Genomic DNA, 17,821 nt, shown 5'->3' on the forward strand with positions numbered 1-17,821 from the left:
AGAGGCGGCACCCCGGCCTAGGAAACCGCGGTAATTTCTCTATCGGGCTGTCGTAAATAATAATCTACCGAGTAAATTACACCGAGATGCGCCTCGTGGTCGACCGTGTTAACACGTTCAACGTGTTGGTGTCACCGGTACCTAGCCGACGCGTGAGTTTTCGTCACTCGTTCGTAGGTACGAACCTCGATACGGTAACCCCTCGTTAAAACGTCACGTTTGTCTCTCGTTAAAACGTCGCGTTCGTCTCTTGGCGAAACGTCGCGTTTGTCTCTCGTCGAGAACGTCCAGTTTATCCCCCAACGTACCGATCGTCCTCGATGTATATTCGCCTCGGGTTATATTTACCAATGCGAATTAACATTTTTTATATTTCTCGTTGCATCCCTACGAGAGTATTATCAATGGATCGGCGAGCTCCTCCCGTTGAAAATGAGTACAAACACGACCTTGTTCGGACCACTTTTAATTGTACGCTATACAGGGAGTTTTTTTTTTTTAGAAACGATTAGTATAACGTGTACAGAAAAGTGGTCAGAATATGGTCGTGTTTGGTCTCGTTTTTATCGGGAGAATCTCGCCGATCCGTTGCAAACAGTCCGAAGTTCATAGGTTGCATTTATGGTTGTTACTAATTACTCGCATCGCAGTTTGGCGACTATTTGTAACGCGAGACGTGTTTATCGTTAAACTTTCTCTTGGTGGTTCTGTTCTCTTTAGTCTCGAACGCGAAACGTCGATTCTAGAAACAAATGTGTTACCATCCCTCGTTAAAAGTTTCGAGCGAACTGGTCCGCGTGACGCTTTAACGGGTGGTTACTCGTGGACCGGAAACTTTCACACCATCGAACCATCGATCGTTTCCATTGTTCACGTTGACTTTTCTAGGTCTAGAAGTCTGGCTCAGCCGACGTGTTCCGAACGAAGAATCAGAGCGCACGAGTCGCAAGAAAATTGACCCTCGCTTAAACGCTCGACTCGCGCTCACGTTTTCTCATCTCGCTTTGCGGCCGGTCGCAGTCCGAGAAAATGACGCGGATGTTTTTCTCGGGCTCTTTTGTTTCGTTTTTCCTCGTTCTGAGTTATTGTTCACGCCCGCGACTCAAGATGCAATTCGAGGCGACGATGATTGCGCCTCGAATCTTGCGGAAACGCGCGCTCACGATTGTCTCGGTCTTCGTAGAGTTCTGAAATGCAAAAATTCAGTTATAGCATCGTCTCGAAGAGGTTAATTATATTTAACGATTTTAAAAGACTCACCGTTTTTCAAAGAATGTCATCCGTTTGCTTCCGTTGAATTTCCTTTTTAAGGTACATCGAATTAAATTTAAAGAAACTTGATCCATAGGCGTAGCGGTGCACTTTTCGCTTCGTGGCACCTCTTGAGACCATTGTTTTCGTCTCTCTACTGTATCTACGTGAAATGAAATCTTTTTAGGCACAAAAACATTAACCGAATGACCCAAGATATATACCATCGAACAAAAGAACACTTGGAATCATTGTTCTCGATTCTCAATTGTACCCACGTGAAATGAAATCTCCGTAGGTCCAAAAACGTTAAAATTCTTCGTCAACAGAATGACTCAAAATATATACCCTTACTCGAAAGGTCATTTTAACAGATTTAAGTATAATATGGATTACTGAAACCGTATAATCACAAATAGGATACACCATTGCTACATCATGGTTCAACGTGTCACCTCAAAAAGAGAAAGACACTTTTCGAAGATAACCATAGCGAATCAAGACCAAGTACGTGACTGTTAGGCAGTAAACACGCGTTTGTCGTAATGTATCCATCATAAACCGAATCCCCCAGCTAGAACGAGGTAAAAGTTACCACGAACAAAGTATATTACTCGTGCACCTTATTGGACGATTCGCGATCGCGACTCGTGGAGACCCATATCGTCGGCTCGCGGCCACGAGGCAGGTTATCGGCGATCTCGCGATCGTAAAACTCGATATCGGCGGTCCCAAGGTCTCAAGGCCCGATTACGAGGATTCCAAGGTGATAAGACCCAATTCCGAGGGCATGAAAATCGTAAGATGCGGTATTGATGAACTCGGGACCTCGCGCGGACGATACCGAAACACGTAAAGATCCTTATATCTCGCGATGCTAAAATCCGATACGGGGGGACCGCGAAGATCGCTAGGCCCCGATCCCGATCGCTCTATAAGGCCCCGGAGCTCGTACTACGGACGACTCTCGGGTCGTTCGAGTCTTCGATGGCGACGATTTCCGAATTTCCGGTGTTCTCGAGAGCTCGAGTCTCACGAGTCTTGCCGGTCTTCGGTTTTCAAACTCACGGTGTCGAAGGTCATCGATACGAGCTACTACGATTCTGGTGGCGCTGCTATCGCTTCTTCGTGACCATCGATATCGACGAACGGTTCGGTTCATTTTATTCCCATTCGGCGTCTTTATTGCGCAAAGTAAACATTCGTTTATCGAGAGAGACGAAACGCGGAAAGGGCAAACCGCGCGCGGCAGAGGCGCTGTTCTCGAACCTAACCTCGAAGACGAGCCTTGAAAATCCTTTCTCCGCCTCGAAGTATCCGCCGAAGGGTTTCGTTCGCGAGAAAGAAAGTGGTTGATTGGCGAACGAAAGCGATAAATGATACAGCGTTCCAGTTTTATAGAAATTTCACAAATTGTATTTTATTGCCTACGGAAGATCCGAAATAGTATCTTGTTTCCGTAGATGTTCCAAAGTACCATTCTATTTCTATAAAACTTCCAAACTACCATTTCATTTCTATAAAAGTTTCAAAAATACCATTTCACCTCTATAAAGGTACTAAAAATACCATTCCACCTCTATAAAAGTTCCAAACGTATCTCTCTACCTCTATAAAAGTTCCAAAAATACCCCTCCATTTCTATAAAAGTTCCTGAAATACTATTTCACCTCTATAAAAGTACCAAAAATACACCTACACCTCTATAAAAGTTCCAAAAATACCCCTCCACCTCTATAAAAGTTCCAAAATACCATTCCACCTCTATAAAAGTTCCAAAATACCATTCCACCTCTATAAAAGTTTCCAAAATACTATTTCACCTCTATAAAAGTACCAAATATACCCCTCCAACTCTATAAAAGTTCCAAAAATACCATTCAATTTCTCTAAAATGAACGCTCGCGACCGAATCTCCGTTTCTCATCGCGCTGCACGAAGCAACGATCGTTCGAACACCGCCCCGGAACCGAAATCGACACGTACACGTTTCGCGGCAATCTATTTACCTATTCATCGGTCCCGATGCTTTCCCTCGATCGTACTTAATTTACACCCATGATCGCCGGTTTCTGAAATCTACGAGGGGCTCCTCTGTAGGCCGGCTGGAACGGTTATTGTGTATGCACCGACAAAGGCTCCGGGGTGTTCACCGAGCATGGTGTCGAGGTGATCAGAAAATGGTTCGTGACCGTAAGAATCGCGATGTTCCATCGATAGGCCGCGCAAGATCCCTCGTACACGTGTAAGTATGTAGATCGAAATTGCGGCACCGGCGACGAGGGGAAAGTTACGTAGTCGTTTCTCCCGGGTCTCGCAGCCGAGATTAGCGACTTTCGCCCGTAGGGCCGATGCGCAGACGCTGACGCGATCTTTCACGCACAGGCTGCACCGGGCCTGCATATAAACGCATCCTGTGCTTCGCTGGAAGACTCGGGAACGAGTCCGCGAAACCGCTCGCGCGTCTCTAATTAACGCGTTTTCGAGTAACGAGCGACCAGAGAGGAAGAACCTTAAGAAAGTATTTAAATATCGAGACTTTGACGATCCAGTCGTCTAACTTTGAAATTCGATTAAAATTCGAGCGTTTATCGACGAGAAAAATAAATACGATTAAATTTGTAACGATAAACGAGAGACAGTTTTGTTTATCGATTTCTATGGTATTTCGGAGCAACAAGAATCGTAAACGATGTTGAAAATTACGATACAGGCTACGAGAAATACACAGAGTGTGTAATTTAAGTTTCGTTGATTATCTTCGGAGCTGTTTATTGTATCGATAAATTTCTTGGGGAAATAATCCAGTGTATCGATAATTCTTTAGGGTAAACGTATACTTAGGTGGATTCGAAGGTTTGTTATTTTAAACGGAGACTGGAACAGTGTGTCAGTGACTTCGAGCAGACGGTATTTTTTTGTTAGGAATTTCTCTACCGATATCGATCTTTCGATCGGTTTAAAGTGACCTGGATAGAGTTTTACCGGTATGATGCGAAAACAACCGTAATTGTTAACTTCTTGGTACTAATTATATACGTACACGAATTTATTTTCTTATTTTGGTGTTCCAAATTCGCCTCTGAAGTTTATACCCACATATTTTGTAACACTGTGTAAATTAACGAACATAGCGAAGGAGCGACTTATCTCTCTGAAATCTCTGGAGCAACTGTCGTCGAACAACCGGTTAGTCGTCTCGTCTACGATCAACAGCTGCTCTAGTTATCGATATACTCGGTGGAACATTGATAAAACACAAATTATTGTAACATCTTTAATAATATTCACGTTCCGTGCACCGTTTACCGACATTTCCTCGCTATATTAGTACAGCGCAAAATATTACAAGGTGTAACGATATTTATGTTCACAATTCGAACGAAATACAACTTAATTATCTCGATCCTCGATTATATATTATTTACTATCAATTTAGGGCTCTATTTGCACATCCAGATCGTTATTATTGCGTAAACAAATTGGTCCCGTATCAACGTTCTCCTATGTAATAAATGAATTCGTTTAACTTTTTTCGGTTAAATACCCTGATGTGTACATTGTTTCAATCGTGAAAAATTAATTCCATACAAGTTGCACGGTGAGACTATTAATATTCTATTGAAATTTTGGATCACGAATACGATTAAATAATAGCTCGATATGTCTATTTTTTCGATAAATCAAAATTTGTTAATATTTCCTACGAGATCGGCTTTCAAACCAACTGCGAATCGCTGTTCGTCATGGTAACGAACCAACTCTTATTTCACTTAATAAATAAAGATTCCAGAACATTCTAGAAGATTCTAAAAGGACATTCTACGTACACACTTGCATACATACATACACACATTCATATATTCATACATATATATACACTTTATACGGTATTGGATTCATACATATTTATACATCTTTAAATGGTATTGGAAACTCAACGTATTCCATCTCACAATTAAATATTGTTCTCCAATTGATCTATTCTTTAATTTTAGTCATTTTCTATCGTTCCACGAGTTTACCAACCACACGACTAAAAGAGTTTATCGGAACGAGTTCAACAAACTTAAAATGCATTCGATGCACTCGATGAGCCATCGAGTCTCGGCCCTGTGCAATACCTTCAAACGGTATTGAAAACTCAACGTATTCCATCTCAAAATTAAATATTTCCCTCCGATTGATCCATTTTTCAGTTTTAATTATTTTCAATCGTTCCACGAATTTACCAACCACGTGACCAAAAGTGTTGATCGGTACGAGGTCAAGAAACTTGAAACGCATTCGCGATGAGCCATCGAGTCACCGCGGGCGCGGATTGAAACCTTCCCGCGCAGCGGGAGGGCGCGTTTAAAATCGCGAATCGTGGAAAATAAGCGTCGAGTTTACGGGGATCCGGTATCCATGGGCAAAATAATCGTTGGTCCGCTAGAACATCTCTCCTCCGTGACGATCCCCCATTCGGGATCGTAAATCGTCTCGGTTTGCTCGAACGGTTCGATTTAACGATCGGGCCCGGTCGGCGCAATCAAAGCCACTCGGTATACCCTCGGTATCGCCACGCATTCCGTGATTTTGATCAACGAAGCCTCCAGAGGTGTTTCCGTTACTGGCTGGAATATACGAGAACCATTGGACAATCAATATTTATAAAACGGAGGGTGTACGCGAAATACACGCGCGAATACTCGAGACGATCGTAAATAAAAGTTGTGCATCCCGAGGTATGGGTGGGAGGGGGCTATTATGAAAATTTGTGCTCGTTTTTAGGATACGTACGTGGCACAGCGAGTGTATACAGTGATGCAACGCGTCGTTGAATCGTCGATAAAAACCCGTAATAAATAACCGTTGGCATTTAAATACGATTTTTCCAACCGTGACTCTGGTTACGTGTAGGTGTTCGCGGAGGGAAATGTGTAACCTTTAGAATTTAATGCATTTTCATTTCGCCGTGGTAGAAAGTTTACGGCTGAAATACGATCCACAAGTATTATACCCCGGCTATGTATCAACGATCGTTTGTGCTTACATTGGACGATGACTTTGAGAAGATCGGGAACCTCCCTTTCATTTCGTTTGTCATTTTTTCAAATTTTATCATTCTTTTGATTTAAGAAGGTTCGCGGGGTCGAGAAACGTCTCGAGTGATCGTACAGTGGATCATCGATCGGGTGGAATTTTTTTTTATCATTTTTTAAGAGTGTATTTAAGTTTATACTATATTGTAAAATATAAAGTATAATCTGTGTAGTTCAGCGATCGTTTACGATTCGTTGCTAACTTTAAAAACAATCGAGATCAGTCGTTGGATTTAGTTTGTAATTTTTGAAAGTAAGTTGGCTCATTACTTCGAATGTATCGCGAATAATTGTTATTGATGTATTTGTTTAAAAATTTCGCGACGTTCGATTTGGTTCGTAATTTTTGAAAGTAAGTTGGCCCATTACTTCGAATACATCGCGAATAATCGTCGTTGATGTATATAATTAAAAATTTCACGACGTTGGATTTAGTACGTAATTTTTGAAAGTAAGTTGGCTCATTACTTCGAATGTATCGCGAATAATCGCAGATCGAATCGGTAGATTTGTTGCAACCTTTTTATCGGTACTGCGAAGCGATATATGGTGTCTCGTAGACATCGTTCTAACTAGCGCTAATCGAAGTGTTCCCGACAAAGAATGACGTCGGGAACGTGTTTCACGCGACTCGACAACAGCATCTCGCGGTGCATCGTGTACAGCTGCAATTTTCGTAATCTACGATGCAAGGTGTTCTTTGACGCGCGAGAAGTACGGTTAGGACGAATCTGGGATCTGAAAGGAGCTGACTAAATTGATGTCAGCGTGTGTTCGAGACCACGTTGCCTTCAAATTGCAGGAGTTTTTCTCACGTAACAATTGTTGCTCGCAAAAATCGAACGATGCTCGGTCGTCGATATAATTCGAATCGCGTGTAAACTTTCCAGACTTACGGCTAGGTAATATTGCAATTTTTAACAGTTGAAAATTTGGATACGAGTGAAACATTCGTGTTAACGTGTACGAATTTGAATGTATTAGCTTGTTCGGAAAGTCAAGTTATTTTTTTTTTTGTTAAAATGAAACACGAGTTTTTTAGAGTGTGTGAATATTTCATTAAATTATATTTAATTTTGGAAAACCAAATGATTTTCCGAGCTAACTTTACACACTGAAATAATTTAGCAAACTCTCGACCGTAATAACTTTCGAACGATTAAATTCAGAGTATAAGTATCTTAATACTCTTTTCTAAAGATTGAAAAAATGCATCGATCGGTTCAGTAAAAATTGTAGGGCTCTGTTGTAAAAGCCTTTCTTTCCTTAGTATCGCGGATATTAAAATTTCAAATTCCAATCACGATCACTTTGCGTTTAATAGTCGATTCATTCTTTTTTACGATATGCTTACATTTCTTTCTGAGCAGTTCATCGCTTAACGAAGACACCTAAATTCGAATAGTCGATACATTCGCCTCTAATCGTTCAAAAAACAGTTTATCCCGATTGCACGGCGTCATGTACAAACAATACAGGATAAATTCCAAAAAAGTTTCATGTTTTTCAACCGTGTACCCAAAAATCGAACTGTCGTCCCAAAAAATCGACAATCAGTCACGAATGATAAGGGAATTCCAAAGTATTTGCATCGAAACGCAAATAGTCGATAAATTTGTCTCTAACCGTTCAAAAAAACAGTTCATCCCTATTGCATAGCGTCCTCTACAAACCCTATAAGATAAATTCCAAAAAAGTTTCATGTTTTTCAACCGTGTACCCAAAAATCGAACTGTCGTCCCAAAAAATTGACAATCAATCACGAATGATAAGGGAATCCCAAAGTATTCGCATCGAAACGCAAATAGTCGATAAATTTCCAAAAACTTGTACCAAAAAATTTCCCAAAACTTTCGTCCGAAAAAATCGACAATCACGGAGTACAAGGTGACCCCAAATAATTCGTATTAAAACCCACGAATACGTAAACTGCACGACCCAGAATCAAGAGAAGGGTCATTACGATGATGATTCAGGACCAGAGTGAACGTCTTCGTTGATAAACAGCGCAGCTACTTACCAGGGTAGCATCTCGCGTTCGTTATCATCGCCACGACCGAATCGATACACGCATCCGCGACAGGTTACGCATTTACGCGTTCCCTGTTGGAGAGTCGCGAGCATTTGCAACCGGCTAACGACCGGGTAGCCTGGGCAAACTCGTCGGTGGTATTAATTTCCATCCGCGAGGAGTCACCTGTCGATAACGGGCCGGTCTGTCGTTCGAGCTCGGTTATTAAAAGTTTTCGTGTCCGCGCGATCGATCGTTCGAGGTGATTTATACACGGCGACGAGGAACGTCCTGGAAGTGTCGACGCGTGGAAAGACGATCGTTCGGATGTTCAGCGATCGGGAGACGATCAACGCGTCGATGGGAATTAACGCCGAGAGAAAGCCTCCCGGGCGGGGATTTGAAACGAGCTCAATACGAAAGTGTCCAAGCATACAGATGAACCTAACAAGGTGAAAACGGCGTGAAATTCTTATTAGCGAGTGCTTCCGATCAATGGGAACGCGACGAACAAAGAGTGTACAGAGATTTGCCCCCCTCGACGAAGGGGCCATTGTGAATTCGGTAGCTTGGAACGAGAAAAAAGTGTCGTCGCTGAGTTGGTTACGGAGAAGGTAGAAGTAAATAAAAAGTAGTGAGGTTCTTTTTTTATAGCACTTGATGTTCATTTGTGGGGGAAGTACAGAAGGGAAGGTTTATTGTACGGAGGTCACTATACGGGAAGAATTAGTGCTATGATTGTGTGCATAGTTTGGGAAATTTGATTGAATTCCAAGGATTGAAAATACCAAGTAATTGCTTTTTATAATCGATTTAATTGTCGACGACACGGAATCGTTACCAGACGATGAAATGCGCGTAAGTAGGAGAGAATTGTTTGCAACTAGGCGTTTAGCTTCAAACTTTGGGTAACTTTCTTCCAGTTTTGTCCATCGATCGAGTATTAGTGGTTCGTCGGGAAGAACTGGAGACACCCTGTGCATCGAATCGAGGACGTCTCGGGTATCGATGATTTACTTTTACGTCGTCGAAACGCGATAGCTGTTTCGTCGTAATTGCTTTCTTCCTTCGAAGATCATAATGTTATCGCATTTGCTTGTAACACAGTTTTATTACGCGGAATGATTTATAGAAAGCGTGCAGCCAACGAGGACTTCGACCACTGCTACTGCCGTGGGTGAATGTTGTTCTTTTTTTTTTTATCAACAACCTGGACGATTTAACCTTCGTTTGATCATTCGCGGTTCGAGGTTCTGCTTTTACGTAGCGTTCTTTCATATATTTTCGATTCCTCGCTTCGAGAAACACGTTACTTTGAAATAAATATTTTCAATCTTCATTCCAAAGTTTCGAATTCGCAAAATTCTGGAAAATTGGTTCCCCGAACACGAGACGAGCAACGTCGCTCTCTCACCGCGCATCGAAATCACTCAGGCTCGAGTTTCTATTAATACCACGTTTACGATTTCTTTGCGCGAAAACTAGCCACTTCAACGACCTGAATTTTTTCGACGTAAGATACACTTTCTTTCCTCAATATCGTAAATTTCAATTTTCGATCATAGCCACTTTGTACTCAATAATTAGCCATTTGTCTCTTTAAATCGGTACAAGACCTACCACAGTACCAATACAACGAATTTTTCCAATTCGGAAGAACACTCGGTACTTTTAACGCAGAAAACATATTGTTCAGTTGAAAATATATTTCGATATTTTTCAGTCTAGCGAGTAGAATCAATTTTGAATTGAAAATATATTTCGATATTTTTCAGTCGAGCAAGTAGAATCAATTTCGAGTTGAAAATATATTTCGATATTTTCGAGTCGAGCGAATAGAATCTTCGATTCTATCTTCGATTTGAATCTCCATTTGCGATGTTCCAATTTCGAAGTATCGTGGTTTTTGGATCGTAAGAAACCAGGAACGAATAATGTCGACCGGAGGAGTCACTCGCATCTTTTTTCTTCTGTTCTGAGCTCGCGCCGAACGAAATGAGTTTCGCACACGGAGACCACTTAGTTCGAGCTTAGTACCTCCTTTAACGGTGAAACACGGGCATTAGTGTTGGATAACAATGATACAATGTGATGTACTCCGGAATGGTACGATTTAATCGAGGCTCGTTCACGTACGATCGACGTTCGAGCGGAATGCGCGCTCGTTGGTTAATTCTTTACAACAGCTTGCTAAATTGCACCTCGATTTCGATTTTATGGCGCGCAACGGGCCGAGATCCCGGCACGGGTAACAATTTGTGACGATGAACGCGGAGAGGAATTTTTCGCGAGTATGTAACAATGTTGGACGATCGCGTTTTAATTTCAAGAATTATTGAAATTATTCCCAAGCGAGATCACGGTTTATCGAGGGGACTCGATGTTTGGACATTGAAAAGGTGGATCGATTTTCAAATTTCTTTCACTTTCACCGACTTTCTCGAACTTGAAAAAAAAAATAACGAATCAATTGCACTTCTTCCTTCGATTCTCACGCATTTACGATTCGACGAAATACATAAATCAAACCGTCTCTACCACTTACGGTTTGTATCTTTGTTCTTTTTGTCTCTCTACCAGTCACGGTTTACATCTTTCTTCTTTTTGTATCTCAACCAGTTATAGTTTATATCTATATTCTGTTTTTTATCTAGAATCTTTATTCACCCGATATCTCACCCGTGCGAAAGAAAGCGCAACACCTATGCAACTCGAATGAGAAAGAAAAACCTCGAAACCAAGGATAGGTACGATCCAACCGAAAATATTCCGCTCGTGAAACCGATCTACGATCTCCGTGTTGCGTTAATTAACGATCTCGATAAAGGTTACGACGCGAATGAATCGTAACGACGACGAGCACGCCGTGGTAATCCGAAAAGCATTCCTCTCGTAAAACCGATCGGCGATTCGCCGAGGGTATCGCGTTTTAATTAACGATCCCGATCCACCGGCACGAAAAACCACCGGGAAAGCTTTGGAAACTCGCGGATCGTTTCGTGTGTTCTTCCACGTGAGAAATAACCATCACCGAGGTACCAACCTTTTATCTTAAGAACGTTTAATTGCGTACACCGGTCACCGATAAATCTCACGGTTTTCATAATTCCAGCGATATTTACTTTCGCGCGCTCGTTCACGCTCTCGCGCGGTTTTAATATTTATTAACGGCGGATCGTGAATTTACTAGTGATATCGCGACGAGAACGCAATTTCTGAAAAATACGGATCGCATTCGCAACACAACACGTGTTCGAAGAAAGTCACGGCGATCCGTGGATCGGGCGACGTGTTTTCACCGACGAACACTGCTAACATAAATTTCCATCCGAAAAAACGCAACGCGGAACGCTCGCGCGAATAAATACCGTTTCTTTCCCGTTTGCCACCGGGTGATTCGCACGGGATACTCCTAATTTACGCGTAAATGAACGTGTATACGTGTGCCACGGCTGATGGGCCCGAGCTCGTAAAATTATTTATCCAGCGTCTCTGTAACTTATAAATACCAGAGGTACCCCGCGCGTTCCACACTTACATTCGTTATTGCGGTGTAAATATCGTCACGTCGGGTGTTTCGTTTCAACTCTGTACCCCGTGTATAATTCCACGCGGATCTCACCGGTAATCGGTGTTACCTGTTGCGCGTTCACCTCTACGATTTCAGAGTGTAAAATGAATTTCGTTCGATGTAATTTTCAATCGAAACACGAAATTATTATTATTCTGCCCGTTCGGTGGTCACCGATGGACGACTTCCTGTTGCACGTTGTTTAATTATCCAGCTAGGGTCGTTATCGTAGACGTAACGACGACCGTTAACGATCACGATGCTTTTCGATATTAAAATACTCCCATTAAGTGTGCATCTTATAATCGCGGCTAGAGATTCTCTACGATCGTAATTTTTATTCAACGTATCGTTTGTAAATTTTCTGGTCGGATTAAAAGCGATCGCGTCTCGGGGAAGAGTGTGGAAGTATTTTCGAATAAAATTCCAAGCGTAATAACTATCTCTGGTGTTGGGTATTTATTTCGTCGTTCGCATGGTTCAATTTCGATGACAAGTTCCGGTCAATTCGAGGGATCGGAGAGAAGTATCGGAGCGAAGGAAATCGTTTCTGGAGTAGATCGTTGAAGAAATTTCTTTCCGAGTGGAATAAAGATAATTGGATAATTTAACAATTATTTAAACAGGGTACGAGTCGATGCTCATCGGAGTGGGTTGCGATCACGTCTCGAGACTCGGAGCTGCCGATTCTTGTTGAGAAACAATCGATGTTATTCGAATCGACGCGGATCGAAAGTTGAACAATTGATTTGTGAAAAAAATCGACCGCGAAAGTAATCTCGTAAAGATGATCGATCCACTCGCGCGAAAAGTAGCAATCTTTCGGAAAAGATCGATTCCCGACGCATCGTTAACGATTTTCTCGTCCGATTGAAAGTGAAATTCGCGCGTAACAGCGGTGTCTTTTATTTCGTCGCGCACGGTTCGCCACTGTGGATTTAATAAACCGTCCGTACCGAATTTCTCACTCGTACGAGATATTACATTCGATTAAATTAAATTACGGTCCCGTCACGGTATTTATTTTGCGATTTCGCGCGTTGCGAAACCGTTCGAGGTAGATTGATTCGGGTGTCGGGAAACGGCGGAGAAAAATTACCGGGCGCGTTAAAACGAGAACCGGGAATTGTAGAAAAACGATGTATTTGTTTAAGAAGGAAAAATGACCGATGATGGAATCGTCTCGTTTCTCTAAAACGTTACCTCGAGAACCGATCGTTCGAAATGAATCACGCGAAACGTCGAGATACATCGTTCCGTGGATAAGGAGGAGGAGGAGGAGGTTACACGAAGATATTATTTAACACTCTCGCATCGGTGAAGACGCCCTTCGTTATACAAATCCCTTCTATCACGCAACACATATTTCCCGAGTATCGTCCTCGTTAGGCGGACGCTGTTCCGTTTTAATAAGCAATTATAAGTACGACCCGTTGACCCGCGGAAACGAAATCATGAATTCCGAGAAGAACTCGTGCCGATCCTTTGGAGGATCTCTCGGACAACATCTCGAGAGTCACGACTCGGTACACTTTACCGGTACATCTTTCCGAGAAGGTATACCGAGCGAATTGGTCTCTCGTTTGACCGAAGGATCAGCGCGAACTCGGAAGGAGAGAAGGATCGGGTTCTCGAGACGTCTGAGAGGATTCGAAGCAACCAGCTCTAATAGCGTGTAACGAAATGTTCGAGGAATGGATCTCGAGACCTGTCGTTGGATAGTAAGTATGTCGTACGAGTTAACATCGATGGCGGATTCTGATCGATTTCGAGGAACGTATCGGGGAGAAGGAAATCGTCTACGGAGTGGATTCTTAAATAAATTTCTTTCCGAGCGAAATATCGTTAACGAATCGAGAGTTGTTTAAATATAATACGAGTTAACTTCGATGATAAATTGTAGTCGATTTGAGAGATCGGTATTGGAGAGAAGTATCGGAAAGAAGAAAATCATTTCTGGAGTGGATTGTTAAGTAAATTTCTTTCCGAGTGGAATATAGTTAACGATTCAAGAGTTATTTAAATATAATACGAGTTAACTTCGATGATAAATTGTGGTCGATTTGAGAGATTGGTACTGAAGAGAAGTATCGGAGAGAAGAAAATCATTTCTGGAGTGGATTGTTAAGTAAATTTCTTTTCGAGTGGAATATAGTTAACGATTCAAGAGTTATTTAAATACAATACGAGTTAACTTCAATGATAAATTGTGGTCAATTTGAGAGATCGATATCAGAGAGAAGAAAATCATTTCTAAGTGGAATAAATCGTAATAATAGTACGATAATAGTATTGATTATTTAGTCATTTTTACATTGATTATGGGCGCTGGAAAATCCGGAGTGAAATCCGTGGTTCTTAGAATACAGATACGAGTAACGGAAGATTCTTGATAAATGTTCGATATGATCGTTCGCATCGTTCAATGGGAGCCTTCGAGTGAGTATATTTATCCCAAAGTTCGCGTTGTTCTTTTCTCGAAAGCGATACTTTCACCGATCGACTAACTTAGACAGCTGAAAACTAGTAAAATATTAGACATCTTGAACGCGAAATAAAATTCTTTCGATGGACGATCGATTGTTTCGATCCGTATAACGAAAATTATCCTAGATTACGATCATACTGTACGAAATACGCGTTCAAACGAAATTCTGTAACAAAACCGTCGACAAAGATTCGTTCCTCTTTATTTTTTACGATCGTCTCGTTTCATCGAACGCAGCAACGATTCACACGACCGTATAAATTGGAACGTATTACCATCGCGTATAATTATGTAAATTGTTGACAAATAGGGTGAGGATTATGACGATACTAATTACCAGACCGGTAAATTGGCAGTTAGGATACTAATTAAGTAGAAACAGCGAGATACTCGTGGCGATGGTTTCCCGATGTATTAATCAACGAACGTGCTAATTAGCGGTAATTGAAAACGATAGTCCGATGTGTTTTCTGGAAAGTGGATTCCCCTCGAAACGAATTCGATGTTACTATTTCCACCTTGTTACAAATTGTTTACAATTATTCGCGCGTGTATCGCTTACTTATGGCCGAGCCGAAGTATTAATCGCTCGTGTGACAGTGATGTATGTCCGCTGCATCAGAAACTCATTAGACCAAGTAGCGTACGGCCAGAAGACGCGGAACAGCGCGAAATTTAATTTCAGGTTTTCCGCGTTGCTATCCCTGTCTTTCTCCTTTTACGTTCAACGAGAAATTAATGAAGTGGGCTCTGAAACCGTGTACTTTAACACGCGCCATTGTGACACTTATTTCTGGCTCGTTCTCCCATCGGAGAGCTCGTAGGGTCTCGTGTCACCTACGTGACATTAACGAAACCGAAATTGATAAGCCTTAATGACGGACAAAGGTCGCGTTGAATTTTTAAATGTCAGATTCTTTCCCTCGAGAGCCCTTAAGAACTCGTACCGAGATCACTTCGACGATTTCTCATTGTCTTGGAGGCTCGTAGCGCCAACTTGGAGTTCGGAGAGTGTAACCGAAGTACGGGTATACGTGTACAATAACAATGGAAAATTGGTTAAAATTTCTCTAACACAGTAGTACCATCCAGAGAATTTTCACCTGTTAGAATAACCACCTGTTAGAATTTTCTTCTTTCTTTAATTTAATTCCTCGTCGTTTACGGGTTTCGTAATCTCGCTTCGAAGATTCGAGAACGTGATTGAAATAGTGGAAATTTGCAAGCGTGGAGAAGAATTTGTTGAAATTTCTACAGAAACGAGCGAACATCTGGCACGATAATTGCAATTTTCCAGAAATGCGGATTCCTGGGCGATTATCGCGTGTATCGGTGATGATGACCGGTACAAATCAGAGCACAGGGTGTTTTGTAATTCCTTGCGTTCCAATTTATAGCGAGCTACTCTAATGGTATCCCGATCGGGCACAGGTCAGACGAAATTACCGTAGTATCATGGAAAATTGTTGCGCGACCGGCGTTAATAAAATCGAGAGATCTTTAATTATACTTTGAAAATTCCTTTTTTAGAGACGGCCTGTAAAGTGCAGGAAGTTGATGCCGCGCATGCGTTTTATTAGCGGCTATTAATCTTCCGCCGACAGCGGGTATTATTATAGCTGGTATTTAACACCGCGGGATATGAAAATCCTTTATTTTCCGTGCAGCTGACTATGGTTTACTCCTAATATCGGTATAGTTTCTCCTCGTTTCGTTGTTAATCGGTGGATCGGAGATGTTACATTTATTTCCTCGTGAATGTCACCGACGGATCTAGGCCAGCCACGTTACGCGAACGTTTCGTAATCGTTCGAGAATCGATTCGAACAAGATTCACAGAGCTTACGTTTTATTTTCTAATCTGGAAAACAATGTTTCAAAAACTGAACTGCGTCGTTGTAGAATTATTGAGAAGAAACAAGAGAAACGAATGATCAATTCGTACGTCATGGTGTCCCTCAACGTGGTAACGAAAGCGTCGATGGAACTTTGGAGAAGCTAATCTGGAGATCTAGAAAAAGTGTCGCCTATTGATCGGACTGTTCCATTCAACAGGTGTGCAACTGAGGTGTACGCAAACGTTACCAGAGCTCGAGTTGCTAACCATCCTATGGTGTCTCTCAGAACTGGACAACTACGAGGAAGTTGATCTAAAGATTTGGAGAAAGTGTCACGTATTGATCGGTGCATCGTTATACGCCATAAACACGTCACTGAGGTGTACACGGATGTCACAAAAGTCCGAAGAACCGAGATCTCGTGGTATCCCTCGGAGTTGGGCATCTGAGCTTCAAATGGGATCGAACGTATCGAAGAAACATCGAGAAAGCTAATCTGGAGATCTTGAGAAAGTGATACACATTGGTCGGTGCATCGTTTCATGTACCGTACACGCAACCAAGGTGTACACAGACCTCACGAGAGCCCGAACTGTTGGCACCTCGTAGCACCTCTCGAAACTAGACATCCGAGCTCCGGGTGGTATCGAATATACGAAAGAAACCTCGAGAGAGCTAATCTAAAGATCTTGAGAAAGCGTCACCCATTGATCGGTGCACCGTGTCTTGTACAGTGACACGCAACCAAGGTGTAGACAGACGTCATTAAAGCCTGAACTGTTATATCTTGCGGTACTTCTCAGAACTAGACGTCTCGGGCAACTATGAGGAAGCTAATCTAAAGATCTGGAGAAAGCGTCACCCATTGATCTGTGCACTATCTTATCCAACTAACACGCGACTGGAGTCTACACGTACGCGTCGCTGAATCCTAAGCGGTTGGTATCCTTCGGAAATAGACATCTTGGGTACACGTTGTACCTGACACGTGACAACGTGTCGAAGAAACTTCGAGAAAGGTAATTTGAGGATCTGGAGAAAGCGTCACCCGCTGATCGGTACTCCGTCTTATCCAATACGCGGTTGAAGTCTACACAGACCTCGTCAAAGTCTACCGATAGGCTTCAAGACTAGACATCTTGGGTACACGTTGTACGTGACGCGTGACACGTGTCGAAGAAACTATGAAGAGTTACTCTAGAGATCCGGAGAAAGCGTCACCTACCGATCGGTACTCTTCCCTATCCAACGCGCGACTGAGGTCTACTCTGGTCTAGGTAATCTACCAAGTGATCTTCGCGTAGACGTAGCATCTCGTGGTATCCCTCGAGTCCATAGTTCCTCGTCGAGGTGTTGAAGGATGTTACTCTAGAGATCTAGAGAAAGTGTCACCTAACGATCGATACTCTTTCCTATCCAACGCGCGACTAAGATCTACCCTAGTCTAGGTAATCTAGTAGGTAATCTTCGCGTAGAGCTTGGTAGCATCTCGTGATATCCCTCGAACCTATAGTTCCTCGTCGAGCTGTTGAAGGAAGTTAGGGTAGACTAAGGTCTACTCTCGTCTAGGTAATTTAG

General features: G+C 42.3%; 1 protein-coding gene and 1 long non-coding RNA gene across 7 annotated transcripts in view; one reads left to right on the top strand and one right to left on the bottom strand.

The window, feature by feature from the left end:
- Positions 1-17,821, top strand: part of Dgo (ankyrin repeat domain containing protein 6 diego) — a 279,288-nt gene that overhangs the window by 121,056 nt on the left and 140,411 nt on the right. The gene's annotated exons all lie outside the window — the stretch shown is intronic.
- Positions 5,565-17,821, bottom strand: part of LOC143144569 (uncharacterized) — an 89,883-nt gene continuing 77,626 nt past the window's right edge. The window contains exon 3 of the long non-coding RNA XR_012991449.1: positions 5,565-5,867. This is a non-coding gene — a long non-coding RNA (uncharacterized LOC143144569). The remainder of the gene's footprint in view (positions 5,868-17,821) is intronic.

The sequence above is a fragment of the Ptiloglossa arizonensis genome, chromosome 3 (genome assembly GCF_051014685.1).
Source record: "Ptiloglossa arizonensis isolate GNS036 chromosome 3, iyPtiAriz1_principal, whole genome shotgun sequence".
Lineage (NCBI taxonomy): Eukaryota > Metazoa > Arthropoda > Insecta > Hymenoptera > Colletidae > Ptiloglossa > Ptiloglossa arizonensis.